The 11,539-nt window shown below is 44.6% G+C and overlaps 1 long non-coding RNA gene across 1 annotated transcript; it reads right to left on the bottom strand.

The window, feature by feature from the left end:
* Positions 1-4,199: 4,199 nt before the first annotated feature.
* LOC309841738 lies at positions 4,200-9,578 on the bottom strand. Its single transcript, XR_014299284.1, has 3 exons — positions 9,438-9,578; positions 4,720-4,751; positions 4,200-4,280 (listed from the first exon to the last, which is right to left on the bottom strand). It is a non-coding gene; the product is annotated as an uncharacterized lncRNA (long non-coding RNA).
* Between the last annotated feature and the right edge of the window lie 1,961 nt (positions 9,579-11,539).

Below are 11,539 nucleotides of genomic sequence, written 5' to 3'. Positions count from 1 at the left end.
CAGCACTGATGGTTTCCGCCTGCCAACTCCAAAGAGCTAAGAAAAGGAAATCCAAGTAGTTAAGTGAACAAGATTATTGCTCGAGTGCTTCTCAGCTTATTTTACAAGATTTCTGAATGCTAACTGCAGGGTATGGAAGAAAATGTCCTGAATACTTGGGTAGACCTGGTTCGAGTGCTATTTTACCACTCATAGGGATAGGAACCAGGCTCTTCCGGCCAAGCTTTGTTTCTCCCATTTATAAAATGAGCTGATGCCATGAGATCTAGCACCTTATCCAGCCCTAAAACACTGTCATCCTGGTAAATGTCCAGTTGATGAGGAAAAGACAAAAAGCCAAGGGAGCTGATGAGATGTATGTTTGGGTATGCGCATGCGTATGTGTGCCGGAGAGGGTCATAAAACGAAGGGATGGATGGAGCAAGAAAGACCCTTGTTGGACTGGTCTACCCAAATTATGGCAGGCCTCTTCCAAAATACCTTCTACATAATAGCTATTTTTCACTTTATTTTGTTTCACTGATGGAATTCCCAACAACAACAATGTCATTTGCTATATTAACAATCTTTTTAAAAAGAAAACGCCTCTAGAGAGGATAAAGAAAATTAGCCACTCACACATTAGTGTGAATTATTTCGTTAGACTGCTTTCCTCCTAATATCTAATTCATATCGAACGGCCATTTAGGTTAGAGAGTGAAGTGGAAAGGGGGAAGTGAGTAGATAGTTTTAAAATTGAGAAGAGTCTTGGTGTCAGGCAGGTCTGATGTGGGGGTTGCTTAGAGCAAGAGAAGATAAGCAGGCACCAGGAGATGGCATAAACCATTAGAAGATGGGGACATAATAAATGCACCTGGCTGGCTGCATTGGGGGAGCACACAACTCTTGATCTCAAGGATGTAAGTTTGAGCCCCATGTTGGGTATAGAGATAACTTAAAAATAAAATCTTAAAAAAATAATAAAAATTTAAAAATAAAGGAAGAAGGACCCTGGCTTCATCTTTCTCCACATTCCCCTTTTCCTGCATCTGGCAAGTGCTCACAGTAACTTCCTATGGGGTCAATATGGGGCTTAGTTCCATTTACAACATGGTTTTCATGAGGGAAAGATGTTCCGCCAACCAAACACCCAACTTACAAATAAACGCTAAAAAACCCAGCCCATTCATAATTTGATATCTATCTACCTGTACATATTTAATTGTGAGGGAAAATGTGGGAGTCAGACAAAAGAGGTTTCTCTCTCCTCCACATTTCTGGAAGGTGAATTATCTGACATGAAGGAGAGAATCAAGCAGAAAATCAGGAACCAAGTTTCAAGATTTAGCAAGATAAAGCAACAATTTAGAAGCAGGCAAGCTTAGAACTTACCTGATCTGAAAATAGCCACTTCTCCTAATAATAAATTAAATATATCACATTACATAAAAATATAGCTACCTCCCTCCGCCCCCATGATAAAAAGACAGGGTGAAGTTACTGGGTTCTGGAATGAAAAGACATGAGTCCCAATGTGATGTACTTACAAGCTGAATGACCTTGGTCAAGACTTTTAATCTTTCTGAGCCACGGTTTTATGATACTTCCCACGGTATCATGAAGTGATGAGTTCCCATGTGAATGGGCTTTATAAAGAGGAGAGGGCTATACAAATTTTAGCCAGTGGTAGGTAAAAATCTGTGACGATAAGAGCACTACTCTGTGTCAGGCATTCTCTTTATGTCCAGTATCTCATTTAATTGTCACAAGTCCCCGCTACAGCAACACAATACAGTGTGCTTATGTATTTGGTCTCTAGAGCCAGAGAGGCCTTGTCTTGAGTTACCGTGAGTTACAATCACTCTGTGATTTTGGACAAATTGCTCTACCTTTCTGAGTCTCAGTTTCTTCCTTTGCAAAATGAGGATATTAATAGTGCCTTCCTCATGGGATTATTTCGAGGATGAAATGAGATGATGAATGCACATGACATAATTAGCGCAGTGCCCACACAGAAAGTAATCATCAAACATTAGATGTGATACTTGTTTTCATTTCACAGGCTTGGTGAGATTAAGAGCTTTGCCCAAGGTCACGCAGCTCATAAATACAAGACGTCCGAATGTGGTTCTGTTTGACCCAAAACCCCTGCTCTTTACTGCTCTATATTGTCTATCTTGCCATTGATTTTTCTGAACCACGGGTAATTGAAAGGACGTACTAATTGCATCATCATTTGCTTTACCTTTATTAGCTTCCCACGTGAACTGTGGTCTGTAAACATAAACACTCAATGAATATATTTTCCATACAGAACATCTTGGAGAGATGAGGCTATTATTTAAAAATACTCCTTGAAAAGATCCCTCAAAGTAATCCGGAGTACAAGTATCTCAGAAAAGCATTACGGCAGACTCGTGTTCTGGAACTTAAAAATTATTAGTCTAAATTTCATCGTCTCTTCTCAGCTGAGCTTCAGGTCAAAGAAGAGCATTAAGTGCCCAAAAGGTTCAGTATGGGAGAAAAAACAAAGCACGCAGATAATCCGCAGGCAGTCTCCCCAGACTTTAAGAGACATGCAGAAAATTGAGAACTTCCATTTTACAGGCCAAAAATATTCCAGGGAGCCCAACTTAAGTTTGAATATATATATTAACAAGAGATTCACATTACTGAGCTCCAGTGAGAGGTGGCAGGTGGAAACAGATCATCACATAGCAAGGAACAGAAATCCCCTGTCCCATGGAATGAGTGACTGCAGCTTCTTCCTTCAATCTAAGCGATAATAAATCAGAAGAATGGGCTCCATGTGGGGAGGTTGAGAGGATAACCATTCTGGAAGCGGCCACCAGAGTCAATGCCCCAAGGTCCTAACACAGCACTTTTTTTTTTTTTTAACACACTATCACACTATTTTCGAAGCACATTTATTTCATCTTATTTTTTTTCCCAGGCAAATTTCTGGAAAAACTCTAAATGTTACAAAGGACCTCTGAATGCTTTCAGCAGACCCTAATTAAATGATGAAGGAAAGTCAGTTCCTGTGTGTTTGATTCATGTTTATGATTGTCATTTAAGTGGATGAACTGATGATAACTTGAAGTCCTGTGCTCATCGAGGGGAGACCAGGCACCTATGCCAGTGCCCTCATGCACAGTCCTCTGGGGGAAAGATGGGCCCAGAATGGCATTAGTAAGCATTCCAACTCTGCAGGTTGTAGAACGTCCATTAGGAACAAAGTGTATGTGTAATAATACAATTGACATGTCAGTGGGACAGAAAAGCCAGTTTGTCCCTTCTCCCTCTCATCTAAGCAGGATGTGGAAGGGAGCTTAGACGGCCCTGGGAAAGGTCTGAGGAATTGAGCTTAGCCCAGGCAAGGAAGGCACAAACTGGAACAGCAGGCTTTGGCCAAGGACTTTATCTGTAATGCCCCATCCCTGAGATCTGCTTCTATACGAAGCTTGCAGCTCATCAGAACAGAAAGAGGCAGCAGAACTAACTACCAGTGGGAGCAACGGTTTTGGTAAACAATGAGCCAACTTCTTCCCCAAGGGAGCAGATCAGAGGAGCTGTAATCACACTGGAGGGAAACTCTCCAGCAGTTACACAGACAGCCAGGAAAGGACTGCCTCCCCTGACTGCCTCCCCTGACTGCCTCCCCTGACTGCCCTCAGGTGCTGCGCTTCCCTGGCCTTGGTTCAGGGCAGACGGATTCAGGTATGATCTGGGGCACTCAGCTGCTCCAGGCCTGCTTAGAAGGCAGCCCAGGCAGCAGCTTCCTGGGCCACTAGCTACAGCTTCATAATGCTCCGCTCCAAGAGGCCGTGAGTTCCCTTTCAGCTGAGAGGGGGACATATAAAAGGATTTCTTACTAGCCTGGCTCCAGAGTTTGAGTTGTTCTGTCCTGCAAAGCTGGAAAGAGATAATTGCTCTGAAACTATTACAGTTGCATTCGTAGTACGTCTGGACCTGAGGTTGTTTGACCTCTGAAAACCTGGAATAGAAATAATGCAATTATCTGAGCTAAAGACAATTTAATAAAAAACAAAACAAACAAACAAACAAAAACACTGAAGCCAGGAAAAGGAAATTTATCTTTTATGTCACATGTCTTTTGCCTAGCAATGGAATGTGTACCTTTCATAAAGACGAAAAATGCGGTGAAGACTGAATAGAAGGTGGTATTTTCAATTCCATTCAATAAACATTTCTTATTACCTGTTGTGTGCAAAACACTGTGCTTGGACTTGTGCCACCAAAACCAGTATGACTGTCTCGGTTCTAAAGGAGTGCGCCATCTAGTTAGATGAAAAGAGAGAGATGATTACAAGGAACCACAGTACCAGCCATCCTGAGATAAAGGAAGTCAGCAGGGATCACAGGCATTTTTTTTTTAAGCAGGCCCAACATGGGGCTTGAACTCATGACCCTGAGATCAAGAGTCACATGCTCTGCTGAAAGGGCCAACCAGACACCCAGGTAGTGCAAGCATTTGAGGTACCTGCCCAACACATTCCCTCCACCCACAGAGAATAACGGCCCAGCCACCTGCTCAGAGAAACTCTGACACTTGTGTTTATACCATGCAACCAATTCCCCTGGACAGCATTCTCTCTCCCAGAAATTTAATTAGGACTTAACAGAAGCGAGTTGATCTCTCTTAGCCCTAGCATTGAGAGAATTCCTGAGGTTTAAAAAAAAAAAAAAAAAAAAAAAAAAGTAATGAAATCAACCTACTTGGAGAAGTAGCAGATGAGAGTCCACATGGCCTGAAAGAGAGAAAGAGAGGAAGAGAGAGAGAGAGTCCTTGGTTGTCTGCTTTCCAAACCACAGCTGCAGCTCTGGTGGAGGCTTCCTGACTTCAGTTCCTTAAGATGTTCCTAATTCTAAGTTACCCCCCAACTTCACTCCCTCCCCACTAGACTAGCTCTAATGTGTTTCTCTTTTTGCCCCCGAGAGAGGATGAAACTCTAACTCAGTCCAACCCTCATAAATGCCAAGCAGGGAACTCGTTCCGGATGCACATCAGATAAATTGAACTCACAAGGAGTTTGAGGCCTAGTAGGGGTGCTGGTAGGTGAAAAGTACATATGCAGTACTATAAAAGAAGTGTGAAGAGAATCTGGGGAGGAAACAAGCATTTATGTCTTCAGAAGAATTTTGGGAAGGTTTCACAGAGGATACAGTGTGTGATCTAAACCTCGAGAAGGATTTTAACAGATTTGGTGGGATAATGCGTTTTGATCAGAGGAAAGCGTGCTTCCTGCTGAGAAGGCAGGAAGGGCATGTTAAGGTATGACTTCTACACTTCATTGGCTCTCCGATTTTCAAACGCGCTCCAGAAAGGCAAGAGACTGTGCCCCCTATGACCCACGGGCCATATTCGACCTGTTGCATTTTTGTATGGTACAGCCTGCAATCCAACAAAGGTATTGACATTTTAAAATAATGCTTGGGGATACTTGGGTGGCACAGTCTATGAAGCGACTCAGGTTATGACCTCAGGATTGTGAGATCAAGCCCTGTTTTGGGCTCCATATTCAGTGCAGAGTCTGCTTGAGATTCTCTCTCCCTCTCCCTCTGTCTACCCCCACCCCCGACTCCTGTTCTCTCTCTCTCTAAAACAACTACATAAATAAAATCTTTAAGGTAAAACAAACAAACAAAATAATGTTTGGAAAAAATCAGAAGAAGAAGAATATTTGGGGTGCCTGGCTGGCTCAGGGGGTTAAAGCTTCTGCCTTCTGCTCAGGTCGTGATCCCAGGGTTCTGGGATGGAGCCCCACATCGGGCTCTCTGCTCAGCGGGGAGCCTGCTTCCCTCTCTGCCTGCCTCTCTGCCTACTTGTGATTTCTGTCTGTCAAATAAAAAATAAAAAGTCTTTAAGAATATTTCATGGCATGCAAAAATTATATGAAGTTCAAATTTTGGTCTCCACTAATAAAGTTTATAGGGACACCATGACCCTTATTCCTTCATATACGGTCTACAGTTGCTTTCGTACTGTAACCATGAAGTTAAGTAGTTGCAACAGAAACCACATGGTCTGCAAAGTCCAGACTATTCCTATCTGGCTTTCTTTGCAGGAAAAGATTGCCGACCTCTACCTTATATTCCAGGCTCCAGAGGTTTCCTTTGAACATTTGGGATGTGATGATGCCACTTTCAGAGAGTGTATATCAAATATCCATTTATAATGGTGTTATCAATATGTACTTTGTAGGACTGTTTTGAGAATCATCTAGAATATCTGTCATGTGAACAAAGATGTGAAACAGTATACATATTTTGGACCCCATATCAGAGAGAAAGAGAGAGAGAGAGAAAGGAAACCTTAAAAATATGTAAAGAGCTATCAGTATTAGTTACGATATTGGTTATTTTACTCTGTAAAGTTTTACAGAACAGCAACAATAGTAACATCAATAACAACCACCTTATATTGACTGCTTACTATGTGCCAAGCATAGTGCTCAGTGCTTTATGTATATATATATATCATCTTATTTAAATTTCCTGGGATGATTGGGTGGCTCACTTGGCTGAGCACACAACCCTTGATTTTGGCTCAGGTCATAATCTCAGGGTTGTGGGATCAAGGCCCAAGCTGGGCTCCAGCTCAGCAGGAAGTTTGCTTGCGAATTCTCTGTCTCTCCCTCTGCCTCTCCCACTTCCACTCACACATACACTTTCTCTCTAAAAAAAAAAAACAAAAAACTTCCTAAGAATTCTATGACATAAGAACTATAATTGGGCGCCTGGGTGGCTCAGTGGGTTAAGCCGCTGCCTTCGGCTCAGGTCATGATCTCGGGGTCCTGGGATCAAGTCCCGTGTCGGGCTCTCTGCTCAGCGGGGAGCCTGCTTCCCTCTCTCTCTCTCTGCCTGCCTCTCCATCTACTTGTGATCTCTCTCTGTCAAATAAATAAATAAAATCTTAAAAAAAAAAAAACTATAATTGCCCTCACTTAACAAATCAGGAAACTGAGGCACAGAAGACCCAAGGAACCTGTCTGGGACCACACAGCTAGCATCAGTAGAACCCTAATGTAAATAAGGCGGTATGAGCCCAGGCTTAAACTCTTCCCAGCACAGCACATGTGCACTTCTTATGTTATGCATTTCTTGTTAGAACTTTTTAACACTGTCCATCTATTACTTTTGTAATTAGGAAAAACATATACTTTAAAAATAAATAAATACATAAGTACATAACATGGTTCCTGTACACACAGTGAGGACGATGATGGTGGTGGTGGTGAGGAGGAGTAGGAAGGAGGAAGAAGATGGTGGCAATTTACATTTATTGGCCTCTTCCTACAATGTACCAGGCAATCGGCATGCTAATTAAGTTGAGGAGGCATTTGCTAACTTGTTCTTATTGCCGATATTACTCTTTGCACCAACAGTTTTTTCCCAGAGGTGTGCTGGGGCTGAGTGGATCTGGAATGGAGGTGGCATCCCAAGTCTCCATGCTTAGGGCTATGAAAAGTTGTCTTAATATTTCTCCCACTTCCTTGCCATGGTAGGTGGTCAGAGAATGAATGAGTGTAGAAAGGTGGAGCAGATGGCTCCTGGGATCAGGTGGAAGAGAGATCTAAATCTGGTTCCAACATGCACTTGGCACTGCAACCTTAATCTAGACCTTATGTTGTCACATTGGACATATTTGCCCTACTTTTCCAGTTCCATCTTATGGACAGGACAATAGGTGTTCCAGACCACTGGAAGGGCCCACTGCCCCACTGTCAGGCCTCCCATGGCCTGAGAGTCTCTCATGAAAGATCCATTTCTTCGAGTTAAAGTTTGGCCAAGGAGAAGTAGGAGGGCCTGGCTGACTCAGTCAGTGGAGTGTGTATCTCTTGAACTTGGGGTTGTGAGGTCAAGCCCTCCATTCAGTGTAGTGATTACTTAAAAATAAGATCTTAGGGGCACCTGGGTGGCTCAGTGGGTTAAAGCCTCTGCCTTTGGCTCAGGTCATAATCCCAGGGTCCTGGGATCAAGCCCCACATCAGGCTCTCCGCTCTGCAGGGAACCTGCTTTCCTCTCTCTCTGCCTGCCTCTCTGCCTACTTGTGATCTCTGTCTGTCAAATAAATAAGTAAAATCTTAAAAAAAAATAAGATCTTAAAAAAGTAAATAAAGTTTGGTCAAGGAAAGGTGTCACAGAAAGCCACTGACTTTGCGGTGATTTAATTTCATAGAATCCTAAGATGGGAGAATGAAGAGTCACCTAGACTCCAAAGCCTCCTTGTTCCCGCATCTAAACCCCTTCCTTCCCTTTTTCCATCTCTAGTGAGAGAGGAGTCCTTGTCTGTCTGTGCCAATCCTTCTCTTACTTAGGGTTCCCCTCCCCTCTCTGTCCATCATATTCTTTCTATTCCATCATCCTGCACCTCCACTGTTTCTTTCCATCAGTATTTATGTTAGTTCAAGTACCCCTCATCTTAAGATAAGATTAAAGTAAAATAAATTAAAATAAAATAAAATAATAAAATAAAATTTAAAAGGCCTCCTGGGCTTCAATACTCTTTCTGGCTACTGCTTTGCCTCATTTTTCTCCTCAGCCCGACTGCTTATAAGAATTGCTCTTAGGGACGCCTGGGTGGCTCAGTTGGTTAAGCAGCTGCCTTTGGCTCAGGTCATGATCCCAAGCGTCCTGGGATCAAGTCCCACATCGGGATCCTTGCTCAGCAGGGAGCCTGCTTCTCCCTCTGCCTCTGCCTGCCATTCTGTCTGCCTGTGCTCGCGCTCTCTCCCTCTCTCTCTCTGATAAATAAATAAAATCTTTAAAAAAAAAAAAAAAAAAAAGAATTGCTCTTAGACTCTGAGGGACACATGATAGAATTCCAGATTTGTAAAACAGTCATATGGTTTGGGAGGTCTGGTTCAGCCCCGAGGAGGAAGAGTGAGTGGCACAGAAATCAGTCAAGGAAAGGAGGAGAGGAACATGGGAGGTTCCTGTGGACAACCTATTTCATAATGTTATCTAAAATCAATACTAACCTCTCCCACCAATTAATAAATTATAGTGGGTCTGGGTACCTGCTCAGAATATGTCAGCTAGGTACTACGGGGGTGGAGGTGGGGTGGGAGGTAGGTTACAGTCAAGTACTTACCACTGCCTTTGAACAATTCAGTTTCGTCTGGGAGGCAGGATATACACACTCGATTAAGGTATCCGTTCAGGGCAGTGCATGATTAAGGCTACATGAATGATCGAGATTAGTGGTCCTCAGACCACAGCGTCAGCATCAATTAAGAATTTGCTAGCAATGTAAATTCTCAGGTCCCATCCTAGCCCTGCTGAATTTAGAACTGGGGATCCCAGCACTCTGTTTTTAAAAAGCCCCACCCCCGCACCTCCCGCCCCACCAGGCAATTCTGATGTGAGCTAGAGTCAGAGAAGCATGGGGTAGGTAATGTGGAATCCTGGCTAGAGGTCCAAGTCAAACTTACCACTCAGCATTTAAATTTGATTCTGATCAATGACAGAGAGTCATCCAGAAAGGGCAGCCGCAGTGAGTGGATGTATAGGGGTAAGAATGCATAAACCATAGATGGAAAGGAGGCCAGGGTGCTGTGGGAGGGAGGAAGGCCAAGGAGGCTGGGGACCAGAAGCAGTGGCGTCGAGGGAGTGGAGGTGGCTGCGGAGGGCGGGGCGAGTGAGCCCTGAATACCAGACTCCTTTGGGGAAATAGAAACCGCTTCTAGTTCTCTCTAGAGAGGGCTCCACCTGCCACATTTCATTTCTTTCTCTCCTTTACCTACTCAGGCATTCTCTCCCAGCCTCTCCTCTCCAGAAGTGAGGATCACCCCTTCTCCTTTGATCTTTGCTGCTCTGATCCAGGAAGGTGTCTCTTTCCCTGCCTCCCCCATCAGTACTTCCTCCTTCCTCTCCCAATCCACCCCCTCACTCCTGCTGCCTATGAGACATTATAAACCACTCCTTTGGAAAAACTGTGCCTAGAGAGGCTACATGATTTGAACAAGTTCCTATTCAAAGCGTCGGAGGTGGGGGCACACCTGCCTCTTCGATTCTGAGAGCGTGTACCCGGGACTCGTTCAGCATGGATCAGAAGCCGGGTGTCCGCGCCGGCTGTACGCGGGGCCCCAACAGGGAAGTTACACGGGGGCCCTGCGGAAGGCTGTGCAGAGCGGCTGGAAGCAGCTCTCTGTGGGAAGTCGCTTCCAAAGCCCAGAGGAATGCTTTCAGGCTTGCGGCCTTGTTTCCCAGTGGGATGTTCTCTCAAGACAGAACCTCCACAGGCGCCTTTAGGCTCTGATGTTTAGGCATCATACTCCCAGAGAGAGAAGTTGGTGCTGTGGGATGTGCGTTGGTGGGTGTGTGTGTGTGTGTGAATGCACAAGGGATGCTCCTTCTCTTGAAGGTTTTCAACGCAAGACCAAGGTTTTAAGCTAGCAAGGTGATTTGTCCAAACTGTTTAACGTCTCTTCTTGGCCTTATCTATAAAATGTGGATCCTGAGGTCAACTGACAGAGTCCCTGTGAGGATCCAGTGAGAGGGTCAAGCCCAGTGTAAATCACAGCTGAGCCTTGAACAACATGGGAGTTAGGAGCACCGAGCGTCTGCTGTAGTTAAAAATCCAAGTAAAACTTTTGACTTCTCCAAAAGCCTACGGTTGGCCAGAAACCCCTAATACCACAGACGGTTGATTAATACATATTTCGTTTGTTACATGTATTATGTGCTGTGTTCTTACGATAAAGGAAGCTAGAGGAAAGACAACGTTATTTAGAACATCATACTGAAAAGAAAATACATTTTAGTTCTGTACTGTCCACATCACATATAAGCGGACCCACGCGGCTCACACCTGTGGCACGTTATTATCTCAAGATATTACTCAACATTTCCTTTCATCTTCTCTACTTATACATCTGATCTTCCAGTCACCAGGTTGTCCCAGGAACAAGACAAACAAAGAGAGGAGCTGGGACTCTTCTGGCCTTTCACCAGGAGAGACCGGGAGGCCCTTGCAGGCCTTATGAGCTGCACGAGGCTGGGAGCTTTGAGGAGCCTGCCTACAGACCTGGGAACCATGACGTCTCAGGAGTGCCACGCGGAGGGTGACACTGCCCGAGCGCCAGCTCCTTCCCCAGTGCTTGCTGAGGCCCTAGGTGTCCACTCCGAGCATGGAGCTCCCCACCAAGGAGTGGAATGGAGGCTAGAAATAAGTTCTCTTTTGGTTCTTGGGTATTTTCGTTCAAGGCTTGACATTTAAAAAGCTGTTACTGACCATGTTGTTTCCCTAACCAAAGGGCCTCAAGTGACTCCTTCCTGCCTTCAAACTCAAATCCATATGTTATCCTGTCATCAGGGCTCTCTACAGTCTACTCATCCCTGCCCATCTGGCCAGACTCGCAGACTGCTTGTCTCTTGCTCCAGCCTTGCCTGGCTCCTGATTGCTCCTGGGTCTATATCTCACCCACTGGGGTCTTCACTGGGTGTCCCACAGCTGCCTCACCCATTTCCGTCGTACCTGCCTCCCTTACTTGCTATCGTTCCCCTCCAGAGCTGGTGCCACAAGAAACACATT

Source organism: Mustela nivalis, assembly GCF_964662115.1.
Source record: "Mustela nivalis genome assembly, chromosome: 10".
Taxonomy (NCBI): domain Eukaryota; kingdom Metazoa; phylum Chordata; class Mammalia; order Carnivora; family Mustelidae; genus Mustela; species Mustela nivalis.
The sequence above is the reverse complement of the archived record's forward strand: the minus strand, read 5'-3'. Positions and strand labels throughout refer to the sequence as shown.